This window comes from Malaclemys terrapin, chromosome 16, assembly GCF_027887155.1.
Source record: "Malaclemys terrapin pileata isolate rMalTer1 chromosome 16, rMalTer1.hap1, whole genome shotgun sequence".
Classification (NCBI taxonomy): Eukaryota; Metazoa; Chordata; order Testudines; family Emydidae; genus Malaclemys; species Malaclemys terrapin.
In genome coordinates, this window is record NC_071520.1 from 29,028,429 (window position 1) to 29,053,486 (window position 25,058).

Genomic DNA, 25,058 nt, shown 5'->3' on the forward strand with positions numbered 1-25,058 from the left:
AGAGGGTCAGAGTGCAGTTACTCTATGCATAGCTGGAGCAACTACCTTGAAGTCAATGGAGCACCTCCATATTTACACTGGCAAACGGAAGGGCAGAATCTGGCCATGGGGGAGAAGAGAAAACACTCTGTCCTGCTCACTCGCCCTTCAGGGCAATCAGCGGCTCCTGACATGCATCGTAGGGAAAGCCGCGACAAGCATGCGGAAAGGCGAGAGCAACTCCGGGCTGAGCTGTGTGGGCAAATGCTTCACTGACAGCAAAATGCGGCTTTCGCCAGAGCCTTTACAACAACGCTGTCTCCATAGTCTGAGCTTTCGCTGCCAAAACGGAAAAAGCCTATTTTCCCTGCCAACGGGTGACCCCCATTTTTGCCCAGCAGAACTCTGATTTCCTGGCCAAGCACCAGCCCGCGGGTGTGAGAGAAACTTGTGCGGCCTGGGCTGTGCCCGCCCTGCAGAGAGAGGACCTCCATCTCCAGAGGTGCCGGTCCAGCATGTTCCCTCAGCCCCGCAATTCTGGTGCTTTACTGAATGATGGCTATCGAGCAAGCCGCTTGGCTAGTTAAGGGTCTGATCCACAGGCGCTGAGGACAATGACAGTCCGGCTCAGTCCCTAACCCCAGGCTAAATCCTGAAATCTGTACCAAGACTGATTCCTTATAGACAAACTCCCATGGATTTCAGCAGGAGCCTTTGACTGAATACCGGGGAAACACCGAGCAGGGAGCTCTGGGCTCAGCCTCGCTGTATTTTGCGACCCGAGCTTCACTCATGGGCCTGTTGGACATTTCTTCTACTTCCATTTTTTTTTTCCTTTTCTCATAACTAGCAGCGTCCCAGCGCTAATCTCACGGCTCCTCTCCGTAATCCTCTCCATCCGACATCTGCAACCACAGCCCCAGCCTTCCTCCCGCAGACTGGAAAATCTGCCCACAGAGTGCTGACGTTCGAGCCAGATTTTGCATGTTCACAAGTTTTGCTGGCAGACATGAAATTGGCTGAGGGACCAGTCCAGTTCTGTGAGTAACGGAAATCGCAGACAGATGTTTGGGGAACATTTGGTTAGCGGAGTCCTGCCAACCTCCTGTGCTTCTGCCAGCATTAATAAAAGACAGCGGAGACATGGCTGGAGCAGACAAGGGCCTGAAAATAGTTTTGTTGTCAGCCTTGGGCCTGGAAGTTGCTCCTTCTCTCACACCCCACTGGCTCAGACTTTTCTTCAATTATATCATTTATACGTTAAAATAACAGACCCGGAGTTTCCAGCAGTAATCTCATCCTCTGTAATGATTCCTTTTGTTCCTATCCCTGGCAATGCAGTTGATTAACAACAGGAGTTATGTTTATATTAGCAACATGCAAACCTCTGACAGGGATAATTGTTCAGGGTTACAGAAGCACCGAAAGATCAGATGCTCCCTTATTACGGGAAATACTGCAGTATTCTATCTACCGTAGAAGAACACTACATTGCACCGACACTATTGTGTTAAGGACCTTGCTGCAGAATATTGGGATGGATGTTCGCTAGGGTTAAATGACCATCAGCCAAATGACTCAAACTTCTTGAGTCTGTAGAATCGATGGCCTTGATTTGGGAAAATATCCCTATTCAGGAAAGCACTTAAGTACATGCTTAATTTCAATGGGATGCAAACACATGCTCGAAGTTAAGCCCAAGGGTAATGGGAGGGGCTTACCCAGGAGCGCCCCCTTAAGCCAGGACTCGGCATTGCAGACGTTCTTCTACTCTAGCACCCCCTGTTGTCTGCCATTCTGGTTCTGCATCACTCTGCAACTCCTGGGGCCTAGTCCTCCAGCCAGGTCCCCTGCCAGGGTAACACAAGTCTAACTAAAAGGCCAAACAAACAAATTATTCTTCTGCCCCCCCTTGGGCTACTCCTCAGCCCATCTTCTGGGCTCAGCTCCATGCCCCTTATGGGCTACCATGTACTGAAGTTCCCTGCTTTTCACCCATACTCCCAGGCCCTGCGAAGTTCTCCCTTGTGCCTTTAGCTGAGCACTGCTTCCCAGGGCTTGCTACCTGGAGACCCTTTTCCTAGTAGGCTTCCATGCCACCTTCCTACAGGATCCACCCTCCCCTCCCCCACGAAGTCTAAACCTGCTTCCGGTAGTTTCTCTCCTCACTGCCATGTCTCAGCCCTTTTCATGAGGCCCAGCTGTTCATCAGGCCAACCCCTGACCCTATTAGTTCCACTCCCTCAGGCCAGGAGGCAGCTCGTTATGGCACAGGTGGGGATAATTGAACAGGACAGACTGGCCCAAGGTCTCCTGGCCCTTAAAGGAGTGGGCCCACCCTGTTACAATGGACTTAAATGTTTCCCTGAATCAGGCTCTGAGTAGGCAGCTCTCCAGGCCAGGCCTTGTGAGGTCTCTAGAATTTCCCATGTCCAGAAATTCCTCCAGAAGAGGCAGCATTTCCTTAGTTATCTCAGCACTTCTGTTTCCCATTCGGGCTAAAACTTGGACATGCAGAGACATAGAAGGATGGAAAATAATGTGTGGGTGAGGGTGGGGTGGAGAGTGAATGTTAAATGAAAGGTTTTTTTTTTGGGGGGGGGGGGGGGGGAATGTTCTTATTTTACCCCGCTCTAGTGTATAACCTTACCAGTAAATCGATAAGGCCGTATTGTTCTGGGGTCCAATCCTGAGTGTGTCGCTCAGTTTGTACTCTGCTCAGAGCCAGTCCTCGGGGGCCAGGCCTGAAAATAGCTGAGCTCCCATCTCACCATCAGTGAGAACTTGCCTGAGTCCAGACTGCATAAAATTCACCCGCCTGGGCAGGGATCGGCTCAAGGCTCACGCACCACGTAAGTCCCATTAAATTCTCTGGCCTTTGATCTGCTGATTTTATGGCACATGATGGGGAGGGTTATCAGTGATTATTATGGGATGTCTGCTTCCTCATGCCATGGCACTGTGCCGTAGGTGGCTTCCACCAGCATGGCCACGGAATGAGGTGGCCACCGTGGGCCTGGAACGCAGATGGGTAGAGCAGCTCCACTCCTGGGCACAGCTGTTGGAGGAATTTCCACAGCCAAGTTTTAATTCTGAAAGAAACAGCTCTTCAACGCCCCCGCCCCACCCTCAGTGTGAGACATTGGAAATCCCTTAACCTCCGTTTCCTCAGTTGTCAAACTGAGTTAATAACACTGACTTGCTTCCCAGAAGAGCAGAAACTGGGAGGGTTCACTGGCAAAGTACCCAGAGAGCCTCAGTGGGGAGGAGCAACATGAATGCAAAGTATTGTTATTATCAGGTCATATTATGCCATTGGTTTTCAAGGCGAACTCCCCATGGATCTCAATGGCACAATGTATTAGTACTGTCTGACTGACATCTCCATAGACAGCCCTCAGCTCCTCCAGGTTCAACTGAATGTGAAGGCAAGGCTTCCCCAGAGAGACTTCTGCAGAAACAGGAGGACAAACCACTAAAATCAAGCTGCAGGGGGGAGGTCAGAGGTGCTAAGAATGAAGGTGGGGCCGCGATGAGTCACATTAACCACTGCCCCAACAGGCAGCCCTGGAGGGACATTCCCATTGGTTTCCTCGCGCTGCCTCTTCCATCTTGCAGTGAATTGCAGCCTCGTATATTGCAGTTGTCTGTGCCCTCGCAGGCCTTCCTGCTCAGATCTCACCCTGAGATATAGATACAAAAATAGGAGCATTCACATTCCCTCAGCACTTAAGGGACTAAAAGTCCCAGCAGAGGAGATGGCAGCCAGACAGGTTGGTCTCTTCTGGGATTCTCCCACCCCCATAAGCAGCTTCCTCGTCAGCGACAGCAGCTCTGGGGTGACCAAGGGGGCCAGGATCACACATGTCAGTGCTCTAGCTGGAAAAGGCCACTAGAGTTGAGCCTTGCATCTTGCAAAGTCAGGATCCTTTTACTCTGAACTCCCATGAGAGAAGAAGCCATGAATCAAAGCCTGACCACTTGGGTAAGCTAACCTAACCTCGGCCCATGCAATTGGCAGATCTCCTGCATCCTTCCGGCCAATGCCTTCTGCAGGGAGAGGGTCACCTCCACCACTTCCCTGGGGACTCTTTCCACTCTGCAACTGCCTTTCCTTCCAATTGCCCTCTCTCCTAGTAGCCAAGCCTGGAAAGGGGAAGTGAGCAAAGCCTGCCTGCAAACAGGAAGCTGCGCAGAGACTTAAGATAGGTGGGTGGGTGGGGGGAATATATTAAATAGGGAGCCCGCAAGTGCAGGGGAAGACATGAAATAAGAGGGGAAAATTTGAAAGTCAGTGGGTGCTGGATCTGCAGTTTGGCCCATGACAGAGGGAAAGGCTCGGCCTCAGTGCAGACCCAGATAGGAATTTAATCTCCCCCAAAGCTCTAGGGTGTTTAGACCTGGGGTGGGAGTGTTATTTTGGGACCATCTCCGAGGACAAATAACCTGGGATAGGGGTATCCTGATTTGTTACAACCTTCAGAAAGATTTGTCCTGGGGGCAGGTTCCAGGCTACAGAAGCTGGTCCCTCCACCCCCTGCCCCCAGCTCAGTGATGGAACCCACATGCAGGGCTAGGAAACACGGCCTAAGAGATATTCTGTGACATCTTCTCCCACCGTCCTTTCACTCCACCAGGAACCAGCCACCTGGCAGCTCTCAGAGAAAGCCTGGTTATCTTCCCCGATACACACCACTCTGTTTGTTTTCTAAAATCATTCCTTTCCAGAGCAGAGATAAGGGTGCGCAGTGTCTGCACATGGCTGATTTATGTACTCAGCATCATGGCTCTATGGAGGGAATGTCTGTAATCCTAGCCGTGGAGCAAGGATATGAAACTCCGCTCTCAGAGCAGAATCTATGCGGCATGGGTGGAGTCAAATTGGTGTGGGTCAAACAAGCACCGACCCAAATCTTTACCCAGAACTTGACAGGAACCTTTTCTGAGACACCAAAAAGTCTGAAAAATTCTTTCTCCCATTGTCTTCCACCTTCGCGACTGGCTCTGTCCTTCCCAGCCTCGGTGTCGAACGACCACAGGAGAACCGAACTGGGAAGTCTCCAGCTAGCTGTGCCCCGGTGTTGTGTTGGAAGTGGAGTGCGTGAGCGGCTTTTTCACGGGGCTTTCAGCGCTCTGGACATGAATGGCATATTCATAGCTAAATAGACACTCAGCAGCATGGGGCCCGAGATAGATCAAATAGACTGGGCTGGAGCCCGAGACGGGAAGGATGTCCTTGTGCTTAAAGCTCTGGGCTGGGACTTAGGAGAGGTGAGCTCAATTCCTGGCTCTCCCATTAGCTCCTCTGATGAGTTATGTGATCTCTCTCTGTGCTCAGGTCCATGCCTAGAACCAGGGCATGGTAAGGCTTCGCCTATGCACAGGGGTGCTGGGCAGGGCTAAGCTACTGCAGTGATGGAAGCAATATAAGTGCCCTCTTTAGGGAGATATGGGTCCAAAGCTCACAGTGTTTGGTCCCTGGTGTTCAAGCAGCGAGCGGCTTGAGTTACAACGTTCGTATGGAGTTCCAGGTCCAAAGTTTGGGGTGGGGGGCTGAGACAGACCCGTTTCTAGCTTGACAGCTTTAAATAGGGGCAGCGAGAGAGGAAAATAAGGATGTTCCCTTGAAGTCCTGCCCATTGTGGTAGAGGAGCTCAGGGGGACCAAGCAGGAAAATGGCCAACATTTCCCTAACAAACTCCACCGGTCCCTCCTAAACAAGGGCAGCTGGGCTGTCACATGGGCCCTGCCTGCACCCGCCCCCTGCCTTCCAAACTGCTTGGTCCTGATGCTCCAGCCTCAGCGACCAGCAGGCAGGCAGTGGCTATTTCCCATCCAAGAAGTATCTGAACCGGTCGCTAATTAAACCCTGCAACTCCTGATTTCCTCCGCCAGGCTCAGCGCTCCACTCTGATTGGTGAGTATTCCACTCCGGCGCCCCGGGCAATGCCACGGTTCTCTGAGGCCGCTGGGCGGCCCCTGAAGAACACGTAGGAGATTAAAAGCAAAGGAATGAGAGGTGGGGAGCATTTCCTACCTGCTTCGATCACATTTGCCGGTCTGGGGGAGGCAAAGAATTTAGGGAAGCCCGCTGCTTTATTGGGGGCACTCAGACCCATTGCCATCAGCGTTGTCTGTTTCAGTCCCTTGTCCAGTCGCATATTGCAGTAATTACCAATACTGAGTATGAAAACAAGACCCGAACCACCTTACGGAGGTGATTCGTATCCCGCACAAGGATTATGAGACCCAACACTCTGGTGAATGATTTAAAGCATGAAATAGAAATTCTCCCATTGAAGAAACTGACTTTGATCATTAGGATCATTAGAGAAGCTCTGAAGCAGCTTCCAAAGCTCTGTAAGGTCAGGGAATAAAAGAGTAAGGGGGGAAGGGCTGTGAATGAAAATTCCTCCAGGATCACACCTTTCACAGGAGCGGACAGCTCTTTACAGCATCCTTCACTCAGCCCAGCAAACCCAGAGCGCGTTGCACTCCCGGGAGTGGCGAGAGGAGAGACAAGTGCAATCAGACCGCCTGGGTCACACAGTTCACAAGAGCGGACCTCCCTCTCCATAATTCCCTAAATTACTCAGGCGCGTGTGTGCTGCAGGGTCTGGCTTAGATATGGAGGCTGCGATTGCTTTTTGGACAACTTTGGATGTATTTCAAAGACTAGGGGTTTGCAGTGGTTTGATGGACCGTCACTCTGTGAGGGTCGCATGTTATTTAAACTCTGGTCCTTCAAGGCTGGCTGAGCCAAGGGAGTTTGAATGCCTGCCCAATTCTACTTCATTTTCCCACCTCGTCATCAGCAAATCGAAGGCTCCAATCCTCCCATTAGATCCACAAGGGACCACTCCCACAGACCCGATTGCTGGACTAGGGGCTAAGCATATTAGTTAGGCCGTGAGCTCTCAATCAGGGGGGCTGTGACCCACAAGGGGTTGCAAACAGGTGTCGGGGGACACAGGCACCTCTGAGAGCTAGGTAAGTGGCAGGAAATCACATGGCCAAGGAGTAGAGAGCATGGTCCTATGGAAGGGAGGGCAGGGGAGAAGGGGGAACTGGCTGATGAGAGAGCAGAGAGCAATGGGAAGGAATAAGGCTCGAATGCACAGCAGTTAGTGGAGACTTTAGGGCCCCCTGAGTCTCTTAGGGCTGGTCTTCACTACCCACCCGGATCGGCGGTAGAAAATCAATCTCTCGGGGATCGATTTATCGTGTCTCGTCGGGACGCGATAATCGATCCCCGAATCAACACGCGTATTCCACCAGCCCAGGTAAGAGTAAGCGCCGTCGACGGGGGAGCCGCGGCGGTCGATTTGCCGCCGTCCTCACAGCGGGGTAAGTCGGATCAGATACGTCGAATTCAGCTACACTATTCCCGTAGCTGAATTGGCGTATCTGAAATTGACCCCCCCCCACCCCAGTAGTGTAGACGTAGCCTTAGTTTCACACTGTTGAAATTATGGCTGCTTGTCTCTGCCCCCATCGCAAATGATCTAGGAGCCAGGAGAAATGCAGAGGGAAAGACTGAAGATAATGGAGCACTTTGGGCCAGCCAAATAAATAACAACTGCGCTGTGCACCAAGCCCTTTTGGTCTGAGCACCTCAAAGCGGGGGGGGGGGGAGGGGGTGAGTCTCACCATCCCCTTCTACAGACGGGGAAACTGAGGTGCCAAGATCGGCCCAAACTCACACAGCAAGTCAGTGTCAGGCTCCAGGAGAGAGCCTGGGCTCGCCCCCAGAACGGGCCCACTCCTCTGACGAGCGCCAAGGAACGTCACCCAACTCAAAGGCGTGCTGGTTAGGGGTGCTCAAGTTGTACCTGCTCGCTGGCTGGCCAGGTGCTCCCCTGCCTCCGTGCTGCGGCCGCTATGGGAGGAGAAGGACACCCCCTGCATTTTCGCTCTCGTTCGCATTCCAGCTGCTGTGCGTCTCTTCCCAAGGCCTCTTCACAGCCCTCCCAGCACTCGGTCTCCTTCCCTGCACCTCTGCCAGAGAGCTGCTCCCCCTCTACTCCTGGGCCCAGAGACCCAAGGGGACTCCGATTAAGGCAGCTCCGGCTCTCCTCACCCGGCCTGGCTGCTCGGCCGGCCCACACAACAGCTGGAGACCCACCCTTTCTTGGCCCCCTCGCAGGCTGACTCCAACTTGTAATTAGATGGCAACAGACTCATTCCTGAACTAGCAACCGGGCAGCGCGAACATCAACAATAAATGAACCAGGCAGCCCCGGAAAGCCCATCTCGCCCACAGAGGACCTGATTTACGAGGGAGGCACAAGAGCAGGTCCTGACGCTGTGCCCGGCTCTGATTTGGGAGGCTTTAAATCTCCATATGCTCCCTGCCCGGGAACACTTGCTAGCGAAGGGAGAACCAGCTAGCCCCACCCGTCTCCAAGTGCAGCCGAGAGCCAGCGGTCGCTGAGCACTTCTCGATCCTACCAACGCTCCCGTCTGCCAGCTGGAAAGACGTCGGGGTTGGGGTTGTTTTTAACGTCACTGCCAAGCTCACAGATGGAGCGAGTATTCCTCTCTCGGAGGAGCTTGCAAGCTGTGAGGAAATAGCCCTGTTGTTTAACCTCAAACCTGGGTCAGATCGCAAGCGTGATAAACTCTGCCCTGCGCTGATACCGTGGGGTATGCTGCGGCTGCTCCGTGTAACTCTCCCTCCCTGGAGACAGACTGCAGCGCTCAATGAGAGAAACTCCCAGGAGACTTAGGCAACTCAGGGAGGTGAATAATAATGCAGGCACCAATGTGAGCTCTGGCAGCTCACCCACGCAGGTGCCCGTAACACACACACACAACACGGATGGGAGATTTGGCTGTTGGTGCCAAATCTCACCGATGGCAGCGATGGCTTGTCCATCCCCACATTGCATCAGTCATTGCCAAAGGGGTAGACCCAGAAGGGACAGTCCCAGCCCCTGGGATCTGCGTTCTGGAACTGATTCATCCTGGAATATCCCAGCGTCCCTTGTGTTTGTCGTCTCTGTGCGTTGTAACCATTCAGGCCCCTACTGCTAGAAGCCTATGGACTCATTCTAAGGAAGGAGTAGGCCAATACATGAGAGTTAGACAGCCTCTCCCAGCTCTTCCTGCATTGCAAATCTTTGTCCAGATAGCAGGTCAGGGGTCTCCTCTCATTGCAGTACAGGCAGTACTGACGAAGATGCACCTAGATGGCCTGGTAGATTCTGGGAACAGCATATATTGAAACGATTGCCCTGGGGTGAACCAGCAGGTGGGAGCAGGACACCAGGCGGGCAAAAGAAATATGCCCCAAAAGAGGTTTTAGACAAAGTGTTATGGTCGAAGAGCACTGGGAAACGGTGGCTAGCAATCAAACCAACTGACAACACTCCGTAGACAATGGAGAGCCAGCGTTCGGGAATAACCATTGGTGTGACCGCGTAACAAAGCCAGTACATGCATCTACGAGACTGCGATGCTTTCCATGCATTGCGCCGTCTCCGTTTCTAAAAATGGGGCGGCCATTTTGCTCTCAGAGAGGTTGCCTGCTACAGAGGTAACTCTTACACATCGTGCTCTCTCTTGGAGTGAGGAGTGCCGGGAGAGGGAGGGGTCCATTTAGGATGAAAATAGCATGCTCATGGTTACTATGGTTACATGGACTTCTCGTTTCAGACAGAGCCCAGCATGGCACAGACAGAGAAATGAAAAAAAAATACTGGGCAGAGCTGGGCCAGAACCAAACCTTTGGGTCTGAGCATCCCTTGGCCTTTGGAGGGGCCCAATCTGGATCCTAACTTTACAGCTCAGGACCCTCTTGAAGTGGGCTGAAGCATTCCAGGCCTTTAAAAAGTACTGAGTCCGGTTCAGTCCCAGAAATGGATAAAATGTGCAGAGCTGGTTCCTGGCCCCCACAGTGAGAGCGGTACCACATTTCACACACATGTCAGTCTGAAAAGGTGTAATGAGAATGTCTGCCCAGTGCTTTCCCTCCAAGACTCTCCAGGGGCTTTCCAACGCTTGGGAAGTATCATTGTCTCTGTGACGTCACACCCCAGAGTCGTTATGGAAATATGGTTATAATAGGAACATGGTATAACTAAGATGTACTTTCTGCAAGATGGGTCTTGTAAGATACCATTGGAAAGGTTATAATTTACTGAATGCGATTATCCAATTTGTATGCATGTATCATTTCTGTATCTGAAGCTGGGAATATTGACCATGTCTCTGTATTTCAAATGGGCTACGTTGGATGAGGCCAGACAATGTTAGTGGCTTATTAAGAAATGCGCACAAGCACAAGGATTACCCCAGGAACCGTGAGCAATAGAAACCTCTCAGAGATAGCTCCAGACAATGGGAACTGGTTGACACGGGTCACAGCAAAAAAGCTTTCCAGCAAGTGTGTGTGTGTGTGGGGAGATATAAAAGAGGGACAATGACAACACGAGGGGACCTCACTCTCCCTACAACACACCTGAAATCACCTGAGGAACAAAGGCTGAAGTCTGGGAAGTGATGGTCCTAGGCTAAGATCTTTAGCTTGTGTAAGAAAACCTGGGAAAGCCCAGGCAACTTGTGCCTTAAGAGTCTGCCAGCCTGTTTATCACTCAGGGTGAGAATTGGTTAATTTGTATCCTGCCTATCTAGCGTGGTAAGATCAGTCTGTGGCTTTTGTTTATCTACTAAGGTAATCTGCTTTGTCTGTTTGCTATCCCTTGAACCACTGAAAATTCACCTTTTGTAGTTAATAAACTTATTTCTTGTTTATAATAACACCCAGTTTATGTAATTTCTAACTGGGGGGAGGGGGAAGTCGTGCACAGCTCTCTTCACATTGAGAAAGAGGGTAGATTTTTATGAGCTTGTGCTGTGCAGATTTTTCTCTGCAGTGCAAGCCAGTGTTAGTCTGGGTTTCTCTCTCAAAAGGAGGGGTGTGCATGTGAGTGCTGGGGGAGCCCTCTCACTCAGAGCTCACTTCAGTCTGTGTCTGCAGCGGGGTGTGGCCCTAATTCAGCAAAGCAGGGAGAGGGAACCTTGGCTGGTGGAGCAAGAGAGGCTCAGTGAAATCCCAGTACATCAGGTGGCACCCAGAAGGGGGATCCAACCCGTCACAGTCTCCATCTCACAGAGAGAGAAACAGAAGCACAGTGTTTAAGTGATTTGCTAACACCACACAGTGAACTAGCCCAGCACCCTAACCTCTGAACCACGCTGCCTTTAGTTCGATAGCTTCTCCCACCCTGATGTGCATAGGCAGCTGTTCTCCGGGTGTTCCCTTAGTTACAACTCTTGCCAAGCCTGGGGGCCTAGGATTCCCACTTGCCTTAGGAAAGCCAGTCCTTTCAAATGCCTGCTATCATCTCCCTAGCGTAGCCTCACTGACGTGAATGCAGATGTCTCTGTAGCTCACTCTGCATGTCCAAAGGGGACGTTTCTGGTGGGTCAAATCCAGAGCTCTTTGGTCAGCTTGTACTAAGTCTCTTTCTTGGGCAAACTGCGTAAAGAACCTTGGATTTGGTCTATTGACTTCAGTGCAAATTAAGGTGCGGAGCATTTGGCTCATTAAAAATAACCATTTAATGGAGGCATGATTCTGTTTTCTTGCTTCCATTCCCCTCATATTAATTTGACAGATTTAATTTTAAAGAAGGGGAAATTCTTGGGAGGCTGGGGGGAAAAGAAACAATTTATGCTTATGCGTCTGTCTGCCCTGTGCTGAAAGGCCAAGAGACTAAGGCTGTTTCTGAAATAATAAAAGTTCTTTTTTTTAATCATTTTTCTTCTTTTCTATACTGGTTGCTATTAATTTGAGGCTCTCCTGGCATTCTGCAGCCTATAAAAAGGCCAGTAAAATGCTCTTTTTTCTCCACCAAATTGAGCACTTCCAAGATGCTGCTTTTCATAGAAGAATCATAGATTAGGGTTGGAAGAGAGCTCAGGAGGTCATCTAGTGCAACCCCCTGCTCCAAGCAGGACCAATCCCCAACTAAATCATCCCAGCCAGGGCTTTGTCAAGCCGGGCCTTAAAAACCTCCAAGGATGGAGATCTCACCACCTCCCTAGAGGTTGTGAAAGGGGAATTTGGGCCTGGGAGACCAAATACTCAGACGGGGGGAAGCTGGAGAGTGGACCAGGATGAATTAAAAATAAAGCCCAGCTGCGTAAGAGCAGGGCCTGTCTCCAGCAAGAGCTGGGTGAGCTCAGTTAGGGAGAGGAGACCAGGTGGGAAGTGCCCTGTCTCTAGGACCCTGAACCCAGCTGGAGCCTGCCGGAAACCTTGAGGAAAGGGAGGAGCGTGCCAGCCCCTGGAGCGGGAACTGATTGGACCAGGGAGCAGCAATAGCAACAGATTGACGCCCATGCCGAGGTGGCAGCCTGATGAGCCCAGCAGGGCGGAAGGGTTGGATACATTTGTGCTGGACTTGGCTAAAGGGCTCTGTGACCCTGGAAGGGGCAGGATGCTGTAAGGAGGGACAGGGCGCTGCTACATCTGGAATAGGCTAAAATAAGGTGGGGGAAACTGAGGCAAAAGGCGCTGCAATGCTACAGCCAGTCAGGAGGGGGCAGGTTAGGGTGGCTACTCTGCCACAGGCACTGATTCCGCAAGGTACTTCAGCACGTGCCTAACGTTAAGTTGCACCACCAAAGTCAATAAGATGAGGCAACTGATGCATTTAGAGAGCTCGGTCCTGCTCCTACTAAAGTCAATGACAAAACTCCCGTTGGCTGCCAGGGTGCAGGATCAAGGCTGAAGTCAGGGACATGCTTAAGGGCCTTGGGAACCTGGGCCTTCCTGCTGTTGTTAGTTCTGCAGCACCTGTGGCTGCGTTAGGAAACAGCAGAAACAAACAACTCCTGCCAGGGCCATTAGGCCATGCTGAGCGGGCCAAGTGAGGAGGCCCTGGAGAGCTTGCAGAAAAACAACAACAATCCTTGATCCTGATCTGAAAATCTTAAACCAAAAAGGTCTGGATAAGCCAGCCAATTTTTAAGAGCTTATCCAAACCAAACCTCACTTGTTCATTTCCCCTTTCAAAACCCTTTGAGCCCTACTAAGCTCTCTGAGTCCCTCACTGGTTTCTGACGCTGCACCACCCACTGACAACCTTCTAGATCAGGAGCTCAGAGAGCCTGGGTCACCGGCGTGGTTCCGTAACGTCTGGAATCGCGGCTCACCGAGACCCCTGCCCAGCTGTTGTGCTGTTCTCCCACGCTGACATGCTCCGGGCGCACCAAAGAGATTCTTTGGTGGCACGGCGCTGGAGCGCCATAGGTGCTTCCCCGAGAACTCTGGCGAACTGGCTCATTGGCCCAAGCGCCGACGGAACCCGGGACGTTTACAGGAACATTTGGAGAAAGTGAAGTCAGGATCCGGGGTCAGGAAATGCACCCCCAATGGTTCATCATGATTCAAATGCACCCTTCTCCGCCACCCCGTCCCTGGCATCATCACTGACCCAGCGCAACGGGAGTATAAAATGCTGAGCAATCAGGAGGCGACACTGCAAGTCTGGATGTGCTAGCACAGACCCTCTATGCCCCCTGGAAGCAGTAACAAGCCAGAGCCGGCCGGGGAGATGGGCTAGTTCAGTGTAGACACCAAAGGGAGTCACCCTCCCCTTAGACTGCTGCGTGCAAGGATGGGCACAATCCCATTTTCATGGCCCATTTACCCCATTCTTTCCCTGTCTACCTGCATGCCCCACCCCCATGCCTCAGCCACTGTGCAAGCCCTCCTCGCTCCTCCAGTGAGGCGAGCAAGGAACGGCACCAGCACGCAGACTGCTGCCATTTTCATGACCACATCTGCACCATTACTCGGGTGATGAACTGAGTCCATTCTGCTTCTTGAAGAATTTCCACGAAGTCTTTCAGCCTTGCAGGAGATTTGTAAGGAGTGGCCGGAGATCACTCAGTCCTGCCCTGGGACTGACCCAGGGACAAGTCAATATGATCACTGCACCCTGGCTACTGAGACGAGCAGAGCCTCTGTTGCAAACCATGCAGGATGTCCGAGACAGAGCAGAAAGAAATGAAAAAAGAAAATGGCCTTTTTATCCTCTGTGGTATTTTTGGCTGCTTGGGGGTGATTCCTGTGGCTGTCACTGTTTGCTGAGGGGAAGGAGAAGTCTCCCTTTATATCAGGCACCCAGAATAGCTCCCCGGGACTCATTCGTCAAGGTGAAAAACCCACATGAGAGCTGGGCCCTCCAGGAACAATCAAGTCGTGAGAAATTTGGTTGAGCCGGGAGCAGCTCCCAGCTGCATGCAGCCTCCTCAGCTGCTCTGGGTGGCTTCACGCTGCCAAACCACTGCAAAGAAAAGCTCCGCTGTTCTCCCTCCAGTCCCCACCCTCCTATAGCTGGTAAAACAACAGCTGCCTCTCGGCTCCCTGTGCTGGGTGGGCCCACGGCTCGCTCGCGGTGCCTAGAACTCCGATGCTTTCCGCTGCATGGCCATCCCTGGTCTCTGAGCTGCAGTGTTCTCCCCCCACTACAATTCACTCTGAAAGGATCCTCCAGATTTGGGGGCCAGATCCTGAAGTCCTGCTTTGGTTTATGACTCAGGCAAACTGGGAGTGGCCCAAAGTCTACACAGAGTGCTTTGGGAAGGCAAAGAGCTAAGTACTATCACGGAGGACCTGCCTGTCCCTAGCTCTAGGGTGCGTGGGGGGGAAGGCATAAGAAGTCTCTCCAATCATCCAACACAAGGACAGGGGACAATTGCCTCCCGGCTGTCAAGGCACTGCAGAGGCTGCTCCTTCCATGCCCCACTAAAATGCAATTCCCCCCACCGGAGTCGGGAGAGGAGCGAGAGACATATTATCCCCACCTCCCAACTCGCCTGCAGAGCTGGCCACAGAGGGGTGGAGCAGTCTCAGCAATCCTCGGTCGGAACGGCGGGAGAAATGTGGCTTCCTGGGTCAAGACGGCTGCAGGCTGCCCCCTAGCCAGGGCTTTGGCAAAGTGCCATGATCCAGATCCAACCCAGTGCAAAGAACTGTGTGTGTTTACAAGCCTCAGTCTGGGATCATCCCACCCCTCTTCTCCATCAGCGTTAGTTACTGAGCAGATCGCCGCTCTCAATGGAAAGCCAAAGCGGCCGAAGAAGAACCGTGATTATAAAAGACCAGGGTCCAGGGTGGTGATGGGTGAATCTCACCAGCGGTAGAGAGTCAGCTCAGCTGAGCATCAGACAGCTGAAACGAAGCACGTCTGAGCTACTTTGGCCCTGAACGTGGGCTGAAGAGCTCATGAGCTCAGGCTTTTACTCCAGAGTCCCACAACGTCCAAAAGAACTCGCAGGACCACTTGCGAAAATGAAATTAAGCCTTGTGGGACGTTCTCAAGGCTCTGGAGACTTTCGAGGATGGGCTTTTGAGCCAAGGCATGCGCCGGTCTGGTTTTGCTTTAACCAGTGCTGCCAAGCCACCCCCGATGAGGATGTGGCCGTGCTGTCGAAAAGAATAACTATTCCAATCTAGCTTCTCTGGCGAGGTTTCTCCACCTGCTTCATTCTAAAGAATGACTCTTCTATGCCCTACTTTAGAAAGTCTGTAAGAAACTTCAGGGTGAGCAAACTAGCATTCTCCAGCACAGGCAGAAAGGTACATGCAACGAAGTGACTGTACAATGCACAGTGCTCCAGCACCAGGCACGGAGCCTTCTGCTGCAGAACTACATGCATGTAAAGACTCTCTGAAGAATCTGAGTTGGGGAAACTTGACTAACCAGCAAAATCATTCTCACAACCACCATGGGAAAAACACCCCTCAATCATTCCAGAACAATCACCGTAGTACCCGCTCCTGCCAATGCTGTTGAGTTTCCCTGCCATCCCTTTGTAACAGCAAATGCCATAAAACTTTTCCTACACGGTCTCTGCAAAGAAAGCATTTCCCCAGGATTCGTACCCTCTTAGATCCCACTCACTATCCAAGCGAGCCAATGAGAGAAGCAATCCTGTGAATAATCAGAAAGGAATCTAGATTATAAATGGGGATACATTTACCTGGTCTGAGTGTGATCAGTTGGGTAATCTCAGAGTTCTAAATCCAAATACAAATTGAGTCAGGATTACATCTGTCCGGCACTTCTGAACAATTAGGGTTACATACAAAACTGACTCATGGGTTCTGTAATTTCTGCACATGCAGCTGATAGATTTTTAGCTAAGTCAATGCTTCTCCTTTCTAAAATACAAAAAAAAAAAAAAACACAAGGAGGAAGTGCTATTTAGCAATAGGATGTGGTAACTCTATGTCTATTTTAAAAAACTGACACCGAAGAGTGAAAATAGGTGCCATGTCGTGAACCTGTAACACCTCTGAACATAGCTGGGTGGGAAAATCCCACCACACTTGCCGTACTGGGTCAGACGATGGTCCATCAGACGATGTCAAGAATCTGGATTCTGACAGTGGCCGGTTCCGGAGTTGGGAGGGGAGTGTGTAGGACACGGCAATTATGGAATGATCCACCCATCTGCCACTCCTGGCTTCTGTAAGTCAGAGGTTTAGGGTTGCCTTTGGCATGGGGTTGCATCCCTGACCATCTTGGCTAATAGCCATTGATGGACCTATCCTCCATGAACTTATCTAATTCTTTTTTGAACCCAGTTATACTTTTGGTCATCACACAGCAATGAGTTCCACAGGTTAGTTGTGTGTTGTATGAAAAAATACTTCCTCTTGCTTGTATTAAACCTGCTGCCTATTAATTTCATTGGGTGAGCCCTGGGTTTTGTATTGTGGGAAAGGGTAAATAACACTTCGCTAATCACTTTCTCCCCCCCACCATTCATCATTTTATAGAACTTGAGCATATCGCCCCTTAGTCAAGCTTTTCTAAGCCAAACAGCCCTAATTTTTTTAATCTGTCCTCATATGGAAGCCGCTCCATACTCTTGATCATTTTTGTTGCCTTTCTCTGAACCTTTTCCAGTTCCACTATGATCTTTTTGAGATCGGGCGACCAGAACCGGGCGCAATACTCAAGGTATGGGTGCCCCATGGATTTAGATAGTGGCCATATGATATTTTCGGTCTCTTTCCCAATAGTTCCTAACATTCCATTAGCCTTGTTGACTGCTGTTGAATAGTGAGCAGATGTTTTCAGAGAACAATCTACAGTGACTCCACAATCGCTTGCTTGGGTGGTAACAGCTAACTCAGACCTCCTCCCTGTGCTGCTTATCCTACCAAATGGAACATCTCCTGTGATACACAGTCCTACCACATGCTTTTCTGAAGGCCATCACTGCATCTCAGCGGTCGCTGGGCAAAGGAAGCAGGCGTTTTTCAGGAGGTGAATTGGTGAGAACCCAGATGGAGCCCACCTCTGTCAAAGCCAGACATGCAGCACCATCCACCCATGAAAAGATCATGAAGAACACGAGCCCTATTCACAAGAGAACGGACATTGCCCTCCCCCCAAAATCTCAGGCAGGAGGAAGCTTGACCCATTCCTTCCAGGCTACTCAAGAAACTTCTCAGCTGGTATTTTCTGAGAGACCCTTGGACGTAGGAGACTGTGATGTTGGGCAAGTCATATGTGATCTGCCTCAGTTTCCCCATCTGTACAATGGGGATGATAGCACTGCCCTGCCTCACGGGGGCATGGCGGGGATATATAAGTAACCTAGACTGATAACTCCACTAACTGGAACTTCCAAAGGAATCCATGCCATTGACCCTGTCCTTTCCCCTCTCAGCCACCCCATCTCCTCAGCAGGTACCTCCTCTCCTCATCTCCACAGTCCTGGAGCTTTTGGGGGGCACTAAGGGAGGGACCCTGGAAAGGAGGTGGCGTCCCAGCGGTGCACACAATCCCAGACACAACTTAGCGAGCAGGGGCTGAGGTTTGTGAACGCCGGTGAAGCTCGGACTAAGGACTTTGGCCGTTCCAGGCCAAGGTTGCGTAGAGCTCTGCTCCCCGCATCCCCTGCGGGGTCCTATCCCTGACACAACAACAAGGGAACAAAGAAAACCCACCCCTCTCGCCCACCCCTCCCAAGACACGCAGACCCCAAACGCAAGGTTTTACATTCCCAGAGCTGTGACCCATTGCGTTTGGTAACAAAAGAGCACGGTTTAAGTGACCCCAAAGTGGTTTCACTTTTCCTGCAAGCCAGTTCAGTGCTGTGCTTGACGGGAAGGGTGTATTTACCCCAGTTGAATCAACACGTTGCAATGTACTGACTCAGCAGAGCAGCAGACTTAATATCTGCTCGGAACCACAGGGGTAGAGGCTTTGCATTTCAGAGCTTTGAGGAGCTCGGGAGCTGGAGGTCACTAATTGTGACCTGCTAGGTGAGGTTTGGGCCGGGGAAGACTCGAGGGGATGACAGGAAGCTGACACACAGTCTAAGCACCAGCGAAGCTCACTTTTGGCCGGGTGACGCAGAGCTCTGGGTCTCTCCGGCAGCCTGGTACACAAGTGTGGAAAGTCCCCCTTCCTTCCTGTCACACTCACCGAGTGACAGGAGAGCGCTCTGTCCCCTGCTCCCAACCACAGCGGAGAGACACACAGTTTACTTCCTTCTTCGAAGAAGAAAACTGCATCCTCCACACAACTGCAGTGCATCAGTGCTTGGAGCAGTTGGCATTCCTCGGGGCACAACCGGGGCATCACCGCGGGCGTGGGACACAGACAGCAGCAGGCCCCAGTGTGAAAAGCATGGGGAGGTTAATCTTGACCTCACTGTGAAGGCAAAGAATCCCTTTGAGAGCACGGTCTGCATTTTCCGAACGGGGCTTCCGTTTGGCAAGCCAAGGTGCCCCTGCAAAATGTGGGCATGCGTTTCTGCATCAGTCCCCGGGCTCTGGTTGTTTTCAGTAGAGCTACACCTCCTAACCAGGGCAGAAGGTTCAGGCGATGAATGCAGAGGGCGTTGCTAGCCAGGGCGGGCCGACTCCATCTGCCGTCTGTCTGCGTTTGATGACCTCATCACCCCAGTCGTTCGGCCTTCTCTGGCCAGCTGGTTTTTATTTCACTGCTTTTTGTGGTGGGGGGAGGAGGAGGATTATTGGAAGGGGGAATAATCTCCCCTTCCGACGTTACCCACAAAATGTATTTTAGGGCCATAAAAGAGAAGCGGGATTGAGCTCTGCCCAGCTGCATCCACTCACTGGCGGGTCTGAAGTAATGCACAGAATAAAAAGACCTCCCACCAAGGCAAAGGAAGCAGCTGTTCTCCACCCCCTGTAATGACACCCCCGGCTGAATCACCTCTGGGACTGCTGCTGCCATCTCCAGGAGTAAAAGACTCCCTAAGGCCTAGAGCCCTGGACTTGGACTCAGGAGACCTGGTTTCTATTCCTGGCTTGGCCATTGGCCTTCTGGGCAAGAGTGGGCAAGTCACGTCACTGCTCTGTGCCTCAGTTTCCCCATCTGTAAAATGGGGAGACTGGTGCTGACCTCTTTTGTAAAGCGCTTTGAGAGCTACAGGTAAAAAGCACTAGATAAGAGTTAGGGATTGTTATTAAAGTGGCTGAGTTTAAGGACCAGGTTCGTTAGCTGAGAGGCAGCAGCAGACCCATAAACCTCATTAATTAGTCAAGCCACTAGCCAGTGACAAAGAACCACACTATATGTGTGAGCAAGCATTAGCCATGGCCAATTCAATGTGTTTTTGTTCAGTGGGCTCGTTTGCATCTGTTTACCCACAATGCTCTTGCACTCCATGGCTACAGTGAAGTTACAGTTGGCATGTTTCAGTTATGGTGGGGCTGAGCCAAAGAGGAAGAGGGGCTCAGAGCCACATAGGGCTGAGCTTGGGGTTCGGAGTTTGGGTCTTCAAACCAAGCCAAGCCAAGGGTAGGTCCCGGGTTTGGGTCAGAGGGCGCCAAGCTGCTCTTGGAGATCTTGGCCAGTGGTGGACACTACAATGAGTGCATGCAGCTGGGCCGAGCTTAATCCGAGTCCTTTTATGTCCTTACGGTGCATTTTGTGGGTAACATCAGAAAGGGAGAGGACGTCCCCACCCATATAGTGCCATCCCAGCAGGGAGCTTTTCACACTCTTGCCTGGAGTTCTCTAGTGATTGTTCCGAGCTGGATCCAAAACCACAGAGGTGGGTTCGGCTCCAGGAACTCAGTCCCAGCCTCCAAATGTTGAGGGGATCTGGTGGGTTGCTCCATTGTTTGCCCATCTCTAACCCAGAGCAGAACAAAGGCCCCAAGTTACACCAACAAATCACCAGTAGCATTTCCCCTGTAGCATTAACCAGTGCGTAACCATTCGCGACACATTGCTCGAGCACACAGATACCGCCTCTGGCAGCCCTCTGCGTCTGTGCAGCCTGGCAAACACATTTTGTGGTCTTCACCTCTAACCAGCATAAACTCAATGTGCTGATCTGCTGGAGATAAACAGCTGTACACATAAACTAGTCTGATCTAGTCCACCTAGGGGAAGGCAGCCCTCCATCCACAACCAGGGGACATTTTTTAAAAACAGGAAGAGGAAGTGGGTAGGAGAAAAAATTGTGTTTAAATCCTGCTGCCGACCCGGTCCAAGTGTATTGAGCTTAATAGCGTAGAACGGTCTGAATTTCTAGAGGGCCTTTCTTATCCAGCCACATCAGTCCCTGCTTGTATTCCTCATAATTAGAAAAATAAAGTCCAGTGGAGATGTACAAACAATCCCATATCTTGAACTCCTGGGTAGCGAATGTTCTGTAGCGAAGACTCGCCCACTACCAGGGAAGTCGCCAAATCCCTGAAACAGTTGTTATTAGTTCTGTGATTCTTCAACAACATACAAAGCATTTCATGTAAAGCCACAGGTGACAGACTGGCCCCATTGAAGTCAGTGGCAAAACTTCCATTGTCTTCAGTGGGGCCGGGATTTCCCCCTTGTGGGAGAACGCACAGACAAAGATAAGGTCAGCCTGAACACGGTAAGAACGTAAGGAAAGTGGGGTTTTTTTCACTGTATCAAGAACCTACCCAACGTTTTAAAAAAGACAAAGATAGAAAGAAACAAAGACAAATGGAGAGGGAGAGAAAAAGTGGAAAAGAGAAGAGAGATGAAGAGGAACTTGCAGTGCTGTCCAAACATTAAGCCTCACAGTGCTACTGGAATGGCAGGTAACTCTTTTAAAGATGGGTAAACTGAGGCACGGGGCAGTTAAGTGACTTGCACAAGGCCACACAATGAGTCAGTGGTGGCCTTGTGAAAGGAACCCAGGAGTGCTGGTTCCCAGCCCTTTGCTCTGACACTCCGTAACTGGGGAGGAAAAAGCATCTCATCATTTTAAATAGTCATAAATGGATTGGGTTTGTTAATCTGACTCCCTGATTTTTTTAAAAAGTGCTGTTTTCTCCTGAATGTAGAGTATGCGGAATATATCGCAGGAGCCATTCGCTCATGTCTCAGTCCTTCCTCCTCCATGGGCAAGTCAAAGAGAACACAGCTGACCCTATTCAAGCAAATGTAACCTTCCTCGGGCAATGCAGTGAATAGTTTGTCCTAAACCCCGCCAACAACAATGGTGTCCATTTAAATTAGCATTCAGCGCACAGCTCTTCCTCCCAGACATTCTGCTGTAGGCCACGCATTGGAACTTCCTCAAAGCCCATTAGGTTTCTCCTTAAATCCTCCAGCCCTATATCCATCACAGGGCTGGACTGTTCCAGCAGATACACGGGGAAGATCTTAAAGTGTGATTAAAACAACCAGAGGAATAGTACTTCCTTGGCACAATTTACAGGGGAGGGCTGCAAATGCAAACCAAAGCAGTGCTGAAAATGGGAAAGATAATTACTTTCCTGGCAGCTCTCAAGACTTGCACCTCATCTAAACGAGGTTGATAAAAACATCCTCGGCTCAGGTCGTTCGAGCCAGTTTTTCCGAGTCCTCAACTTCACCTCCTTGGCTGATTCTGAACTATTATCCCCTGATGCATGATCCACTTCCTGACCCCGGGATTGAACAGCCTTTGCCCTGAAGTCTGAGGGTTAATAGCTCTTGTATTTGTTACCTGATAGAAATACACCAGCCAACTACATTTTTATACTGCGTTCATCCCCATAGTCTCTGAGCACCTAACTGCAGGGGCTATTTTTATTCCGAAAAGCCTAATTCTTCGCTTTATTTTTCACCAAGACGTTTGTCAGCGTACTATCAGGAGGGAGGTAGTTCTCCAGGTTAATCAGACGTTATACTGAGCTTTTATCCCTTCTAATTTTATTTTCCATTTCAAATAAAAGTAGGGTGACCAGATATCCTGGTAAAATGAGGACTGGCCCGATATTTAACCCTTGTCCCGCGTTCCGATCAATTACAATCGGGACGCCATTTGTCCCGATATTCAGGTAAGGAGGCGAGCGGGAGGGAGGCGCCGACTCCGTGGGTGCTCCAGGGTTGGAGCACCCACAGGGAAAAATTGCAGCCAAGCTCCCCCCTCCTCATTTCCTTCTCTCCCCTCCCCCCAGAGCGCCTCGTCCCCGCTCCTCCCTCCCTCCCAGCGCTTCCTGCCGCCTAACAGCTGTTTGGCAGCACTTAGCGCTTTCCGGGAGGGAACGGGGAGGAGCGGGGACGTGACGCGCTCAGGGGAGGAGGTGGAGAAGACGCAGGGCAGGGGCAGGGACTTGGGGAAGGGGGTGGAATGGGGGCGGAGCGAGGGCGGATGCTTGAGTGGGAAGAGGCGGGGGGTGGGCGAGCACCCACCCGGCAGAGGGGAAGTCGGCACCGTAGGGGTGAGTGGCGGGCGGGACGGGTGAAGAGGCGAGTGGTGGGCAGGGAGGGTGAAGAGACGAGTGAGCGGTGAGCGGGTGGGGTGGGGTGAGGAGGTGAGTGGTGGATGGGGGACTGAGGAGGGACACAGCAAGCCAGCAGGGGGCCCGGGGATGAGGAAAGGCGCAGTGGGAGGGAGCTGAGCAGGTAGGAAGTGGGATCTGGGGCGGAGCCTAGGAGCAGTGGGGGTGGGCTGTGGGTGGGGCTGACAGCACCCCAATGTATCCCAATATTTTAGTGTTGTCATCTGGTCACCCTAAATAAAAGCAGCGGTACTAAATGTGGCATCCTGTTAGGTGACCCTTAAGGCATTGAGGTGGGTTGGTAGCCAGCTATAGAAACCATGAATTGTATCTGTCATGTCTGCACTGCCTGGGTAATCTCCCAAACAGCCAATGCCCTGTGCCTGCCCCACAGGGCTCCGGGAAAACCTGGCGAGGATTCTCTGGGTGGGGCAGTTCTCTCGAGTTATTCCAAAGGTCTGGTCAGGGGATGGCTCCCAGACATTGCACTAGCTTTGCACAGAGCAGCTCCTTGAAGTGCCCTTCCTGGGGGGAGCATTCCAAGCTGGCAGATTGACTGAGAGGTGCTAACAGCTGCTGAGAAGGCTGCTGGCTGACAAAACCACTCTTTCTTCCCTTGGGCTTTTTGGAACAGGGAGTCTGTCCGGGCAAATCTGCCAGGACCCGTCTCCGCTTCTGAGAAACGCCGAGCAAAATATGGCAGTGGAAGGGAATAGCATGAGCGGAACGTTCTCCGACCTCAGCCAGTGCCTAGATCTCCATTAGTGACAGAAGTCTTGCCAGCAATTTGGGGACATTTGAGATTTCCTAGCAGTGAAGAGAGAGAAACTCCCTAGCCAGCCTTGGCTTCCTCCTGGACATAAATCAGGGTGTCAGCTGTCTCCAAAGCTCAGTGTGCACAATGCTAAGGACTCAGGAAGGCCACTGGTCATGTTTCTGATCAGAGCCTGGAGCACGGTCCCTCCACTAGCCTGGCAGTGTAATACTAACACAGGACAAGGGTGAGGTAACGTAGAGAGTAAGGAGCAAGTAACCAAAGCAAGAAGACTGTACATGAACATGTGCGACCTCAGCACAGCTCCAGGAGGCAATAGAAACACACCTCAACGGTCACGCGTCAGGACCTGGATACCTCTCTCCTGTTCTATAGTACAATTTGTGCCCCCAAAGACTTCTGCCTATGGACTTAGCACCTAGCAGTGGAAAGGATAGTTCCCCTCGGGGGATAGAAGATTTCCCACTGAGCAGTGGTCCGATGTCATTCCTCGGTTCAGCAGGTTTAAAACAAACAAAAGGAAGTATTTCTTCACACAACGCACAGTCAACCTGTGGAACTCCTTGCCAGGGGATGTTGTGAAGGCCAAAACTATAACAGGGTTCAAAAAAGAACTAGATAAGTTTATGGAGGATAGGTCCATCAATGGCTATTAGCCAGGATGGACAGGGATGGTGTCCCTAGCCCCTGTTTGTCAGCAGCTGGGAATGGGTGACAGGGGATGGATCACTGGATGATTCCCTGCTCTGTTCATTCCCTCTGGGGCACCTGGCATTGGCCACTATCAGAAGACAGGATACGGGGCTAGATGGACCTTTGGTCTGACCCAGTATGGCCGTTCTAATGTTCTTATGTTCAGTGGCTCATGGGGCGGGGGTGGGAGAATGCAGTAGAGCTGAGTTACAAGTACTTCATTCAAGGACATTATTTTAATTCCTAGAGCTACGTGGGCGTCGGCACATTCTAGGCCGCAGAGTTGGAGGCAGTGCGGTGAGCAGCGGGAGTGGGCCACACGTCTCTGGGTTTGCTGTGTTTGTGTGTGGTCTGTTTACACTGGAGGTTTGCGGCTGTGACATCTCAGCTTGTGAGCGCCATGGCAAAGTCCAGGAGGCCTCTGAGGAACCCCAGGCTGCTGCCGGACAAGGAGAGGGGGACTAGACCCCGCCCAGTTTTGTTTCGTGTAACACCTTGTAAATGGAATTGCCTTGTGATCAGCGAGGGAGAGGAGCCTGGCTTGGAGACCCGGAGGCAGAAGGGAGTGGCTTGCAGGAGCGAATAATTCTGAAAACAAATGAAGAGAGAAAACCAGACACCAATACTCCTGCCAATCAAAACAACCGCCGCCACCAACCCATGAGACTCAAAAAGACACTGGGGAAAGCCCAGAGAGAATCAGCGGCATCACGCTGCGCAATTCATGCCCACCACTATTTATTTAGGGCTATTCATGAAATTCACTCCTGTTCAGAGGGCCTGCACTATGTCTTCGCCACACCGAAGTCCCACCTGAATAGTGCACAGAGCCCTTTGTTCCCCTTTGCAGAGGGTGAATTT

General features: G+C 51.4%; 1 protein-coding gene across 4 annotated transcripts in view; it reads right to left on the minus strand.

Annotated features, from left to right (window-relative positions):
- Nucleotides 1-25,058, minus strand: part of CMKLR1 (chemerin chemokine-like receptor 1) — a 64,954-nt gene that overhangs the window by 11,744 nt on the left and 28,152 nt on the right. The window contains exon 1 of one of the 4 annotated variants that reach the window (XM_054006524.1): nucleotides 15,979-16,065. The exons of 2 other annotated variants lie outside the window; for them this stretch is intronic. The gene's annotated coding sequence lies outside the window, so the exon portion shown is untranslated. Of the gene's footprint in view, nucleotides 1-7,811; nucleotides 8,041-15,978; nucleotides 16,066-25,058 lie in introns of those variants that run through there. One more of the 4 variants, XM_054006525.1, reaches the window with a different exon arrangement.